The sequence below is a fragment of the Pleurodeles waltl genome, chromosome 8, assembly GCF_031143425.1.
Source record: "Pleurodeles waltl isolate 20211129_DDA chromosome 8, aPleWal1.hap1.20221129, whole genome shotgun sequence".
In the NCBI taxonomy this organism is placed as follows: domain Eukaryota; kingdom Metazoa; phylum Chordata; class Amphibia; order Caudata; family Salamandridae; genus Pleurodeles; species Pleurodeles waltl.
In genome coordinates, this window is record NC_090447.1 from 178,861,079 (window position 1) to 178,873,155 (window position 12,077).

A 12,077-nucleotide genomic window follows, 5' to 3' on the forward strand; every position below is an offset into this window, starting at 1 on the left:
TTCCTCACCCTATCATCCAGAGGGAAACAGAATAGTGGAGAGGAGGGTCCAAGACTTACAGCAGTCCTTAACACTCAAGAGTTTTAGGTTCAGGCCTTAGTTGGCTTCATCACCTATATGGGGTCCAGTGAGCACTAAAGAATCTGCCCAGAAGGTCCTTGGAAGGTTGCATCCCGTATGAGGTCCTCTTTGGGATATCTATGTATGTCCCTCATGGTCCTGGAGCAGTGGCGGCAGACACACTGATTGACATAAATTAATGTGTTGCTGTTTTACAGGAGCTACAACAGTTCCCTGATGAGAATTCATCTGCTTGTGCTGCCATCTTGAGAATAAGGGATTTACCAACAACATCTACAGGCTAGATTCCTAAAGTCGGGGACCTAGTATGTGGAAAGATTGCTGTGAAAAAGGAGTTTGGCCCATGTAGGAAAGTAGCATCTTGCCTGGCATGTTACCCATTTTTACTTGTGTGTTAGTTTGTTTTTGCTTGTGTCACTGGTATCCTGCTAGCCAGGACCCCATTGCTCAAAGTTTGTGGCCTATATTTGTTCCCTGTGTGGTGCCTAACTGTATCACTGAGGCTCTGCTAACCAGAACCTCAGTGTTTATGCTATCTCTGCTTTTAAAATTGTCACTGCAGGCTAGTGACCATTTTTCACCAATTCTAATTGGCACACTGGAACACCCTTATAATTCCCTAGTATATGGTACCTAGGTACCCAGGGTATTGGGGTTCCAGGAGATCCCTATGGGCTGCAGCATTTCTTTTGCCATCCATAGGGAGCTCAGACAATTCTTACACAGGATTGCCACTGCAGCCTGAGTGAAATAACGTCCACGTTATTTCACAGCCATTTTACACTGCACTTAAGTAACTTATAAGTCACCTATATGTCTAACCCTCACCTAGTGAAGGTTAGGTACAAAGGCGGTCATTCTGACCGCGGCAGGCGGCGGTCGCCGCCCGGCAAGCGGTTCCCGCCGAATGACCGCTCCGCGGCGGCCATTCCGGCTTTCCCGCTGGGCTGGAGGGCGACCGCCAGAGGCCGCCCGCCGGCCCAGCGGGAAAGCCCCTTTAACAATGAAGCCGGCTCCGAATGGAGCCGGCGGAGTTGAAGGGGTGCGACGGGTGCAGTGGCACCCGTCGCGATTTTCAGTGTCTGCTTTAGGGCCCCTGCACTGCCCATGCCAGTGAAAATCTTTATGGGGCCCTGTTAGGGGGCCCCTGCACTGCCCATGCCAGTGGCATGGGCAGTGCAGGGGCCCCCAGGGGCCCCACGACACCCATTCCCGCCATCCTGTTCCTGGCGGTAATTACCGCCAGGAACAGGCTGGCGGGAAGGGGGTCGGAATCCCCATGGCGGCGCTGCAAGCAGCGCCGCCATGGCGGATTCCCTGGGCCAGGGGTAAACGGGCGGGAAACCGCTGGTTCCCCTTTTCTGACCGCTGCTTTACCGCCGCGGTCAGAATGGCCCAGGAAGCACCGCCAGCCTGTTGGCGGTGCTTCCGCGGTCCCCGGCCCTGGCCCCCAAAGTGTGAGGGCACCCTGGCACTAGCCAAGGTGCCCCCACATTGTTCAGGGCAATTTCCCCGGACTTTGTGAGTGCGGGGACACCATTACACACGTGCACTACATATAGGTCAATACCTATATGTAACCTCACAATGGTAACTCCGAATATGGCCATGTAACATGTCTAAGATCATTGAATTGTCCCCCCATGCCAAATCTAGGTTTGGGGTACCAATCTCATGCATCCCTGGGGCTCCAGCATGGACCCCGGGTACTGCCAAACTAGCTCTCTGGGGTTTTCTCTGCAGCTACCACTGCTGCAACCCCTCAGAAAGGTTTCTGCCGGCTCCTGTGTTGCGGCCGAGATCCCCGCTGGGCCGGCGGGCGGAAACTAGGTTCCGCAAAATGGCTGCGGCAGGGGTGAGGCCGCATTGGCGGCCGCCCGGTGGTCCAATCTGAAGCCGCCCGCCAAGGTCGTAATGAGGGCCTTTGTCTTTTATTTCAGTTTCTGTGCCAACTCCTTCCTATATGGTCTGAGGACTTTGTGCAGAGAAGGGCGAACCCCTTGTACTAGTAGGCCTTGCTGAGGCTTACTTCGACAAATTGGTGCCCAAACAGGGACTCATCGGCGACTCGGACGCCCAACGGTTTGGTCACGACAAAGGATTGGGATCTCGCTGCAGACGATCAATGCCTGAGGAGACCCGAGTCTTGGCAACCACGGCGTTTTTCCCTTCTTTCTGATTTGACCATCCAGGTGGTGCCGGTACTCGACTGAGATCCTTTTTGTTCATTCGTCGTGCAGTGACCATTTGGTTGATTTTAGAACTTGGCAGTTGGAACCTAGGCGCCCTTTGATTGGTAAGAGACGTTTTACGGCACTTGCTGTGGGTTTTGATGCCTTTGTTTCACCACTTACTGTGGCTCTCGTGTTTTGGGTGACTAGTCAATTTGTGTCCTTTGAATTGATATATAAATTGCAATTTATATAGGCAGGTAATGAGGATAATTTTCTCCAATTTAATTTTGATTTGAACGGCACCTTAAGTGCTACTTTGATTATAATACTGCATATTCTGCACTATTTTTGGCATGCCTGTTTTTAGCGCACTTCGTAGGATGTGTTGCTTTTGTAATGGTACCAATTTGAGACTGGAAGAATCGCAACCGGCACCCCCAGAGGTGACGCCCAATAGAGATATGTATGTTAAACATGGTCTTTCTTCTATAATGTACAGCACATTATGGAATAAATACACTCGTGCGGATCCTGAGTTACGTTGGCCTATGCATGGGTCATTTGATTTGCAAAAGATTGAGTATGCGGAACAATGTATGTGTAAGCGAAGGTCTAGGCGAGATATGTTTGACTGTGTACGAATGTGGGAGAAAGAAGTGCGTGGACGAGAGAGGCGTGAGCAAGCCTTGATTGAGAAAGAGCAGCTGAAGAATGTATATGTGAAAGCATTAGAAATGAGAAAGAAAGAAATAAACGATTTAAAGGAGATAGAAGAGAAAGAACGTAAATTACAGGTAACTGGCCAATGCACTGTTCGGCAACCTCTCTATCCTATCCTTAATAAACAGCACAATGATTTTTTGTTACTAGATCGCCCTCCACCTCCGTATGTCGTTCCTTCTCCCCCTCAAGACTTAGCTGAGGTCTCCGGTACGGAGCAACAGAAGATACGAGACAGTCGCTCTATGTTGCCTGCTGATCGTGCGTCTGAGCTTAGATCTAATGCTCGTAAAACAATTCGTAGCATTGACTCTGCTTCTGAACTTTTAGACAACATGAAAGGGTGGACCGAAAGGGAGCAGCTATATTTTACTGAGGCATTTGGCACAGAAGTTATTGAACTATTTCGGAAATATTCTGATGAGTTAGAGCCCGATGATGTAGCAGGTGATCATAAGCAAATGCATGATGGTCTTTTTATTTTCTCCCAGGTGGCTGATGCAATCAGGCATTTGGTGAAATTATGTGTTGCGGCAGTCCGTTTGCAAGAGGAGAAAAGGGCCGTGGATGTAGTTGCACGGACATCTCAGACCGGCGGGGTGCATGCTTCCATCTTCGGAACAGATAAGACTATGATAGTTCACGCGAAACCAATGCGGGAGGCCGCGCCTTTGTATGTTCCTCTTAAAGGATCGGGTATAAGTGATGATAAAACTTCTGTTGATGCTAAGGGTTATTTTATTTATAATTGGGTGTATACTCCTTGGAATAGGGCAGATGTAATGGCACTTAAAACAGCATTACCTGACCCGCGGAAGAATCCAGCCGCCTTTCATGAGGAAGTTGAGGGAGCAATTAGTTCTTGTACTCTGACTTTGGGTGACATTGATTTATTTTTCGAATTGATATTACCACCAGATATGTGGAGAACTGTTCGTAAAGTTGATGATCGTGTAGTTTTTGGGGCGTCATGGAAAGAATTAGAACAGATGGACGGGGATAGGGAACCTGCGATAAAGCCATATCAGTTGATTCTAGATCTTCCCGCAGCCATATTAGTTAAGTTAAAAACGATTATTCCCCCTAAAAAGATAGATTGGACTGTTTTAGCATCTTGTAAGCAAAAGGCAGGTGAATCGGTCTCTAATTTCTTTACACGCTTTGAAGAAGTATTTCATGATTTTAGCGGCCAGTTATTGTCAGATGATACAGGCAGACATTTGTTCATCGATAATTATGTCGCAAATCTGTTACCAGGAATAGCTAGTCGTCTAAAAGCTAGTGAAAGTCATGGACTACCTCTACTCCGGTTTCTCTTTTGACTATGGCTCAGTATTATGAACGTCTGGAATTAGAAGCAAAAGGTAGCGAGGATAAAAAGATTAAAGAATTAAAGACGAAGGTTATGTTGGCTCAAGCTTATGGTCTGCCTTTTAGAGGTAGTGATAAAGGTGGACGTGGATCTTCTTACACTCGTTCGAATTTGTCTGTTGATCAGTGTGCGTATTGTAAGAAATTTGGGCATTGGGCTGCTGATTGTCCAGCACTACGTGTTCAGCAGTGTTCACGTGGTCGGGGGCAAATGAGAAATCGCTCAGGATATTCAGGGCCTAGAAGAAGTACGAATGATCATGCTAGGGTTGATGCTAATGTACGAGGGCAGGATAGGTTTAACACTTTTGATAGACGGAACCAATATCAGATGTCTAACTATGTGCAGCCTGATTTCCAAGATTCTGCTTATGCATAGGATTGCCTAGGATGGGGTAAGGAATCAGTTGAAGTTCCAGTAGATCAGAGGGGTCCCTATGTTACAGCACATGTTTTGGGTTCTACTGATCTACTCGTAGCGCCTTGTCTAAACAATTGGTTCCATGGGCTCCCCTGTCTGGCTTAACCATTACATCGATAGGTTTCGATGGAACACCTTCCCCTAGCCCATTGTCACAACCACTTGCATTCCATGTTGATACATTTACTGCTCCATGTCCGTTTTTGCTTTCTCCAAATACACCAGACAATATTTCAGGGCTACAATACGATGCTCTCCTGAAGGGGTGCGTGTTATTTTGAATGATAATCATCCTGTGATGGAAAGAGTTTGTCTTGTTAAAGAGGATATTGCATTAGCTTCACTCCCTTGTACTTTGTGGGCTACTTCAGGTACTGATGTGGGACAAATGATTATTCCACCGGTACATATTAGTGTCAAGGAGGGAGCTGTATTGCCACGTTTGCCTCAATACAAAATTTCACAGGAGGGCGAAGAAGCACTCACACGAATTGTGCATGATCTTATTGCAGTTGGAGTTGTTGAGGAAGTTCCGTATAATGTTTGTAACAGTCCGATTCTTCCTATTCTGAAAAAGGATACTGATACTAGGATTTACCGATTCATTATTGATTTACGAGAAGTGAATACGATTGTGGTACCACAATATCCCGTGGTATCTGATATCACAACACTTCTTACTTTGGTTCCCCCGACACCAACTACATCTCTGTGATAGACTTGAAGAATGCTTTCTTTTCGATTCCGATTCATCCGGACAGCCGATATTTGTTTGGTTTTACTTTGAACAAACGATCATATAGATTTTGCAGAGTTCCTCAAGGCTATACTGAGAGTCCTAGTATTTATAGTCAAGCGTTAAAACGACAGCTTGATTCTTTTGTTTTGCCTGAAGGCGTGGCTCTCATACAATATGTCGATGATATTTTGTTGGCAGCTGATACCCCTGAGCAATGTGAAAAGTGCACTTTGTCCTTACTTTCTTTTCTTGCTTCACACCATCATAAAGTGTCACAAAAGAAATTGCAATATTGTACACCAAAGGTAACCTATTTAGGTCACCTTTTGTCTAAGGAGGGCCGTGCACTTACATCAGATCGTATTCAAGCAATTTTAGACACACCAGTACCCCCTACTCAGAAAGATGTTCGTGCATTTCTTGGTCTTACTTCTTTTTGTAGGCAATGAATATTAGGGTTTTCACACATTGTCAAACCTTTGCTAGCACTTTTGACTAAAGATACTCCAATGCCCCTCCCATGGACAGATGAATGTGAGACTGCTTTCCGGCAGCTACGACAAGCCCTTTGTTCAGCACCAGTGTTAGGTACTCCAGATTACACGAAGCCTTTTGCACTTTACGTACATGAGAAAGATGGATGTGCATTGTCAGTTTTAGTACAGACACATGGCGATAAGCAGCGTCCCTGTGCATATTTTTCAGCAGTACTTGATCCTGTCGCTCAAGCGTTGCCTGGGTGTTTTCATTCAGTTGCGGCAACAGCTATGTCAATACGTCATAGTGAAGGGATAGTTTTGTCACATAAGCTGTTGGTGTTAGTATCCCATGCGGTTGATGCTCTTTTAAATCAAACAAAGACGCAACATTTAACTAGCGCTCGCCTGACCGGATATGAATTGACATTGCTGGCTCCTCACATTACACTGAAGAGATGTGCAACACTAAATCCAGCCACTTTGTTGCCATATCCGGTGAATCAGCCTCAGTCACAAGAAACACATGACTGTATATTCCTTACCGAAGAACAGACAAAGGGTTGTATTGATTTGCAAGATACGCCCCTTCCAGATGTAGACGGGGAATTGTGGGTTGGTGGGTCTTGTTTGAAGTTGCCAGACGGTACGACCTCAGCTGCATATGCAATCACCACAATACACACGGTAGTGGAGACAGCTCGTATACCACAGAAGTCAGCTCAAGCAGCTGAACTAATAGCTTTGACACAAGCATGTGAGCTTAGTACTGACTTATGTGTGAACATTTATACAGACAGCCGCTATGCTTTTGGAATGGCTCATGATTTTGGTTTGCTTTGGAAAGATGGAGGCTTTCTCACATCCCACGGGATGCAGATGATGCACGGAGAATTAGTGCATAACCTCTTGACTGCATTGACATATCCAAAGAAAATAGCTATTGTGAAATGTAGTGCACACAAGAAAGTGACCGATAACATAGGGCAAGGTAATGCCCTTGTGGACTGCGTAGCACCTGAGACTGCGATGCTGCGAAGTACTACTTCTATGTATGTAGTGAAGTCACAAGCTGAACGTTGGCATAATGCTAGACAAGACGTATTAGATATACAGAAATCTGCTTCTGTGAAAGAACGTGACCAATGGTCTGAAGAAGGAGAATTGGATGATGAGGGCTGTTGGCGGAATAAGCAGATGGATAAATGGAAATTGCCTATAGCTTTTGTACAACCTATGGTTCAGATGGCACATGGGCTGGCACATGTTGGAGCTTCAACAATAACGAAGTTGCTTACGCAAGTTTGGGAGCATCCAGAAATTTCCAGTACAGCTAAGAGAGTCGTACAGTCTTGTTTGATCTGTTTACAAAACAATTCTGGAAAAGGTACACAAACTCCTGCGGGAGGGTTTGCTGCACCAACTGCACCTCTATCTCCATAGTTACACTGAGTCCTGTGTCCCTGTAGGCCTCAACCTCAACGCCATTTATTAGGGGAAGTTGCTTGTACTTACCCATTTTAAGGGTATTAGCTGATCGAGGTGGTGCATGTCGCATCATCGGTAGGCCCCACGACACCCCATACCGCCATCCTGTTCCTGGCGGCAGAGCCGCCAGGAACAGGATGGCGGTATGGGGTGTCAGAATCCCCATGGCGGCGCAGCGAGCTGCGCCGCCATGGAGGATTCTTTTGGGCAGCGGAAAACCGGCGGGAGACCGCCGGTTTTCCTCTTCTGACCGCGGCCAAACCGTCGCGGTCAGAATGCCCTGCGGGGCACCGCCAGCCTGTTGGCGGTGCTCCCGCCAACCCTGGCCCCGGCGGTCCATGACCGCCGGGGTCAGAATGACCCCCTTTGTCTTTTATTTCAGTTTCTGTACCAACTTCTTCCTATATGGTATGAGGACTTTGTGCAGAGAAGGGCGAACCCCTTGCACTAGTAGGCCTTGCTGAGGCTTACTTTGACAGGCTCACCATTGGTAGTGTAGTTGGGGTTGGTCTTCTTAGAAAGACCACAGAGGCTATATTAGTCTCTGATGGTGGCATTGACTTTGCCACCTTGGTTGCTTGTCCCCTTAAAATGGGTAAGTACAAGCAACTTCCCCTAATAAATGGCGTTGAGGTTGAGGCCTACAGGGACACAGGACTCAGTGTAACTATGGAGATAGAGAAACTGGTTCACCCTGATCAACACCTACTTGGCCAGCAGTACCAAGTGACTGATGCTCACAATAACACACTTAGCCACCCCACAGCTGTTGTGAATCTCAACTGGGGGGGTGTTACTGGTCCAAAGAAAGTTGTGGTAGCCACTGAATTACCTGTAGATTGCTTACTAGGCAATGATTTGAAGACATCAGCTTGGGCTGAAGTGGAGTTGGAGGCTCATGCAGCAATGCTGGGCATTCCTGGGCATATTTTTGCTTTGACAAGGGCTCAGGCCAAAAAAGCAAAAAGGACAGGGAAACTTGGATCCTGGAACAATGGACCAAGTGCTCCCAAAAGCTAGGGGTAGTAAGGGTAAATCATTGTCCACTATCCCTCCATCACCAGAAGATTCCCCTTTTGAGGAAGAAGAATCCTCTCCCTGTGCAGAACCTACACCAGAGGAGCTGGCAGCAGACACTGCTAAGCGTTTGGGTGCAGGGGGGCCTGCTAGGGAAGAGCTGAGTGTGGCACAGCAGACCTGTCCCACACTAGAGGGTTTAAGACAGCAAGCTGTCAAACAGCAGAATGGGGATGTCAGTGATAGCCATAAGGTGTATTGGGAAGACAACCTCCTGTATACTGAGTCAAAGGACCCTAAACCTGGAGCTGCCAGGAGATTGGTCATCCCTTTGCAGTATAGGGAGTTTCATCTTACCTTGGCACATGACATTCCTTTGGCTGGGCATTTGGGCCAGAGTAAAAAGTGGGACAGGCTTGTCCCTTGTTTCACTGGCCTCATATGTCAGAGGACACTAAAGAGCTTTGACGCTCTTGTGTGACCTGCCAAGCCAGTGGCAAGACTGGTGGCACACCAGAGGCCCCCTTAATTTCACTTCCTGTGGTTGGGGTGCCCTTTGAAAGGGTAGGGGTTGACATAGTTGGCCACCTTGACCCTCCAACAGCTTCAGGCAATAGGTTCATCCTTGTGGTTGTGGACCATGCCACTAGGTACCCTGAAATAATCCCCTTAAGGACCACTACAGCTCCTGCAGTGGCAAAGGCCCTCCTGGGAATCTTTTCCAGAGTGGGCTTCCCTAAGGAAGTGGTGTCAGACAGAGGTAGTAACTGCATGTCTGCATACCTCAAAGCAATGTGGAAGGAGTGTGGTTGAGAGGTTTAATAAAACTCTCAAAGGTATGATAATGGGACTCCCTGAAAAACTCAGAAGGAGATGGGATGTCCTTTTACCTTGCCTTCTTTTTGCTTACAGGGAGGTACCCCAAAAAGGAGTGGGCTTCAGCCCCTTTGAACTCCTCTTTGGTCACTCTGAGAGAGGTCCCCTTGCACTTGTGAAGGAGGGTTGGAAACAATCTTTAAAAGCTCCAAAGCAAGACATTGTGGACTATGTACTTGGTCTAAGATCCAGAATGGCTGAGTACATGAAAAAGGCCAGTAAAAACCTTAAGGCCAGCCAGGAGCTGCAAAAGCAATGGCATGACCAGAAGGCTGTCCTGACCCAGTGCCACCCAGGACAGAAGGTGTGGGTATTGGAGCCTGTGGCACCAAGAGCACTCGAGGACAAATGGAGTGGACCCCATCTGATTGTGGAGAAAAAGGGTGAGGTTACCTACTTGGTAGACCTGAGCACTGCCAGGAGTCCCCTTAGGGTGCTCCATGTCAACCGCCGGGCTGATCTCACCCTGCTCACCCTGTTCATGGCAACTGATGAGGGACAGGAAGAAGAAAGTGACCCTCTCCCTGATCTCTTCTCCACCACTGAAGCTGATGGCTTAGTGGAGGGAGTAGTACTTGCAGATTGCCTTACTGCTGAGCTGAAAGACAACTGTGTAAATCTCCTAAGTCAATTTTCTGAACTCTTCTCACTGATACCAGGTACAACTACCTGGTGTAAGCATACAATCAATACTGGAGACAGTTTACCTGTCAAAAGTAAGATTTATAGGCAGCCTGACCATGTCAGGGATTGCATTAAACAAGAGGTACAGAAAATGTTGGACGTAGGAGTAATTGAGCCTTCAGAAAGCCCATGGGCTAGCCCAGTGGTGCTTGTCCCAAAACCTCACAGTAAAGATGGTAAAAGAAAGATGAGGTTTTGTGTTGACTATAGAGGTCTCAATCAAGTAACCAAGACAGATGTTCGCCCTATATCCAGGGCAGATGAGCTAATAGTTACACTGGCATCTGCCAAGTATCTAAGCACTTTTGATTTAACTGCAGGGTATTGGCAGATTAAATTATCAGAAGATGCTCAACCTAAAACTGCATTTTCCACCATTGGAGGGCACTATCAGTTCACTGTGATGCCCTTTGGTTTGAAGAATGCACCTGCCACTTTTCAGAGGTTGGTGAACACAGTCCTGCAAGGTTTGGAAGCTTTTAGTGCAGCATATCTAGATGATATAGCTGTCTTTAACTCCACCTGGGATGAGCACCTGGTCCACCTGTGGAAAGCTTTGGAGGCCCTGCAAAAGGCAGGCCTCACTATCAAGGCTTCAAAGTGCCAGATAGGGCAGGGGAAAGTAGTTTATCTGGGCCACCTGGTAGGTGGGGAACAGATTGCACCACTGCAGGGGAAAATCCAGACCATTATGGAATGGGCTCCCCCTACAACTCAAACCTAGGTAAGAGCCTTTCTAGGCCTCACAGGGTACTATAGGAGGGTCATCAAGAATTATGGCTCCATAGCAGCTCCTCTTAATGACCTCACTAGTAAGAAGATGCCTAAGAAGGTATTGTGGACAGCTAGCTGTCAAAAAGCTTTTGATGAGCTCAAACAGGCCATGTGCTCTGCACCTGTCCTAAAAAGCCCTTGCTACTCCAAAACTTCATAGTCCAGACTGATACTTCTGAATTGGGGGTTGGGGCAGTGCTATCACAGCTTAATATTGAGTGCCAGGATCAACCTGTTGCTTTTATCAGCAGGAGGTTGACCCCTAGAGAAAAGTGTTGGTCTGCCATAGAGAGGGAGGCCTTTTCTGTGGTTTGAGCACTGAAAAAGTTGAGACCATACCTGTTTGGTACTCACTTTATTGTTCAGACAGACCACAAACCTCTATTATGGCTTAAACAAATGAAAGGTGAAAACCCTAAATTGTTGAGGTGGTCCATCTCCCTACAGGGAATGGACTATACAGTGGAACATAGACCTGGGAGTGCCCACTCCAATGCAGATGGACTCTCCAGATATTTCCACTTAGACAATGAAGACTTATCTGGGCAAGGTTAGCCCTATTTCCCCTTGTTTGGGGGGTGGAGGGGTTGTGTAGGAAGGTACCATCTTGCCTGGCATGTTACCCCCATTTTTACTTGTGTGTCAGTTTGTTTTTGCCTGTGTCACTGGGATCCTGCTAGCCAGGACCCCAGTGCTCATAGATTGTGGCCTATATGTGTTCCCTGTGTGGTGCCTAACTGTATCACTGAGGCTATGCTAACCAGTACCTCAGTGTTTATGCTCTCTCTGCTTTTAAAATTGTCACTGCAGGCTAGTGACCATTTTTCACCAACTCTAATTGGCACACTAGAACACCCTTATAATTCCCTAGTATATGGTACCTAGGTACCCAGGGTATTGGGGTTCCAGGAGATCCCAATGGGCTGCAGCATTTCTTTTGCCACCCATAGGGAGCTCAGACACTTCTTACACAGGGCTGCCACTGCAGCCTGAGTGAAATAACGTCCACGTTATTTCACAGCCATTTTACACTGCACTGAAGTAACTTATAAGTCACCTATATGTCCAACCCTCACCTAGTGAAGGTTAGGTGCAAAGTTACTAAGTGTGAGGGCACCCTGGCACTAGCCAAGGTGCCCCCACATTGTTCAGGGCAATTTCCCCAGACTTTGGGAGTGCGGGGACACCATTACACGCGTGCACCACAAATAGGTCAATACCTATATGTAGCTTCACAATGGTAACTCCGAATATGG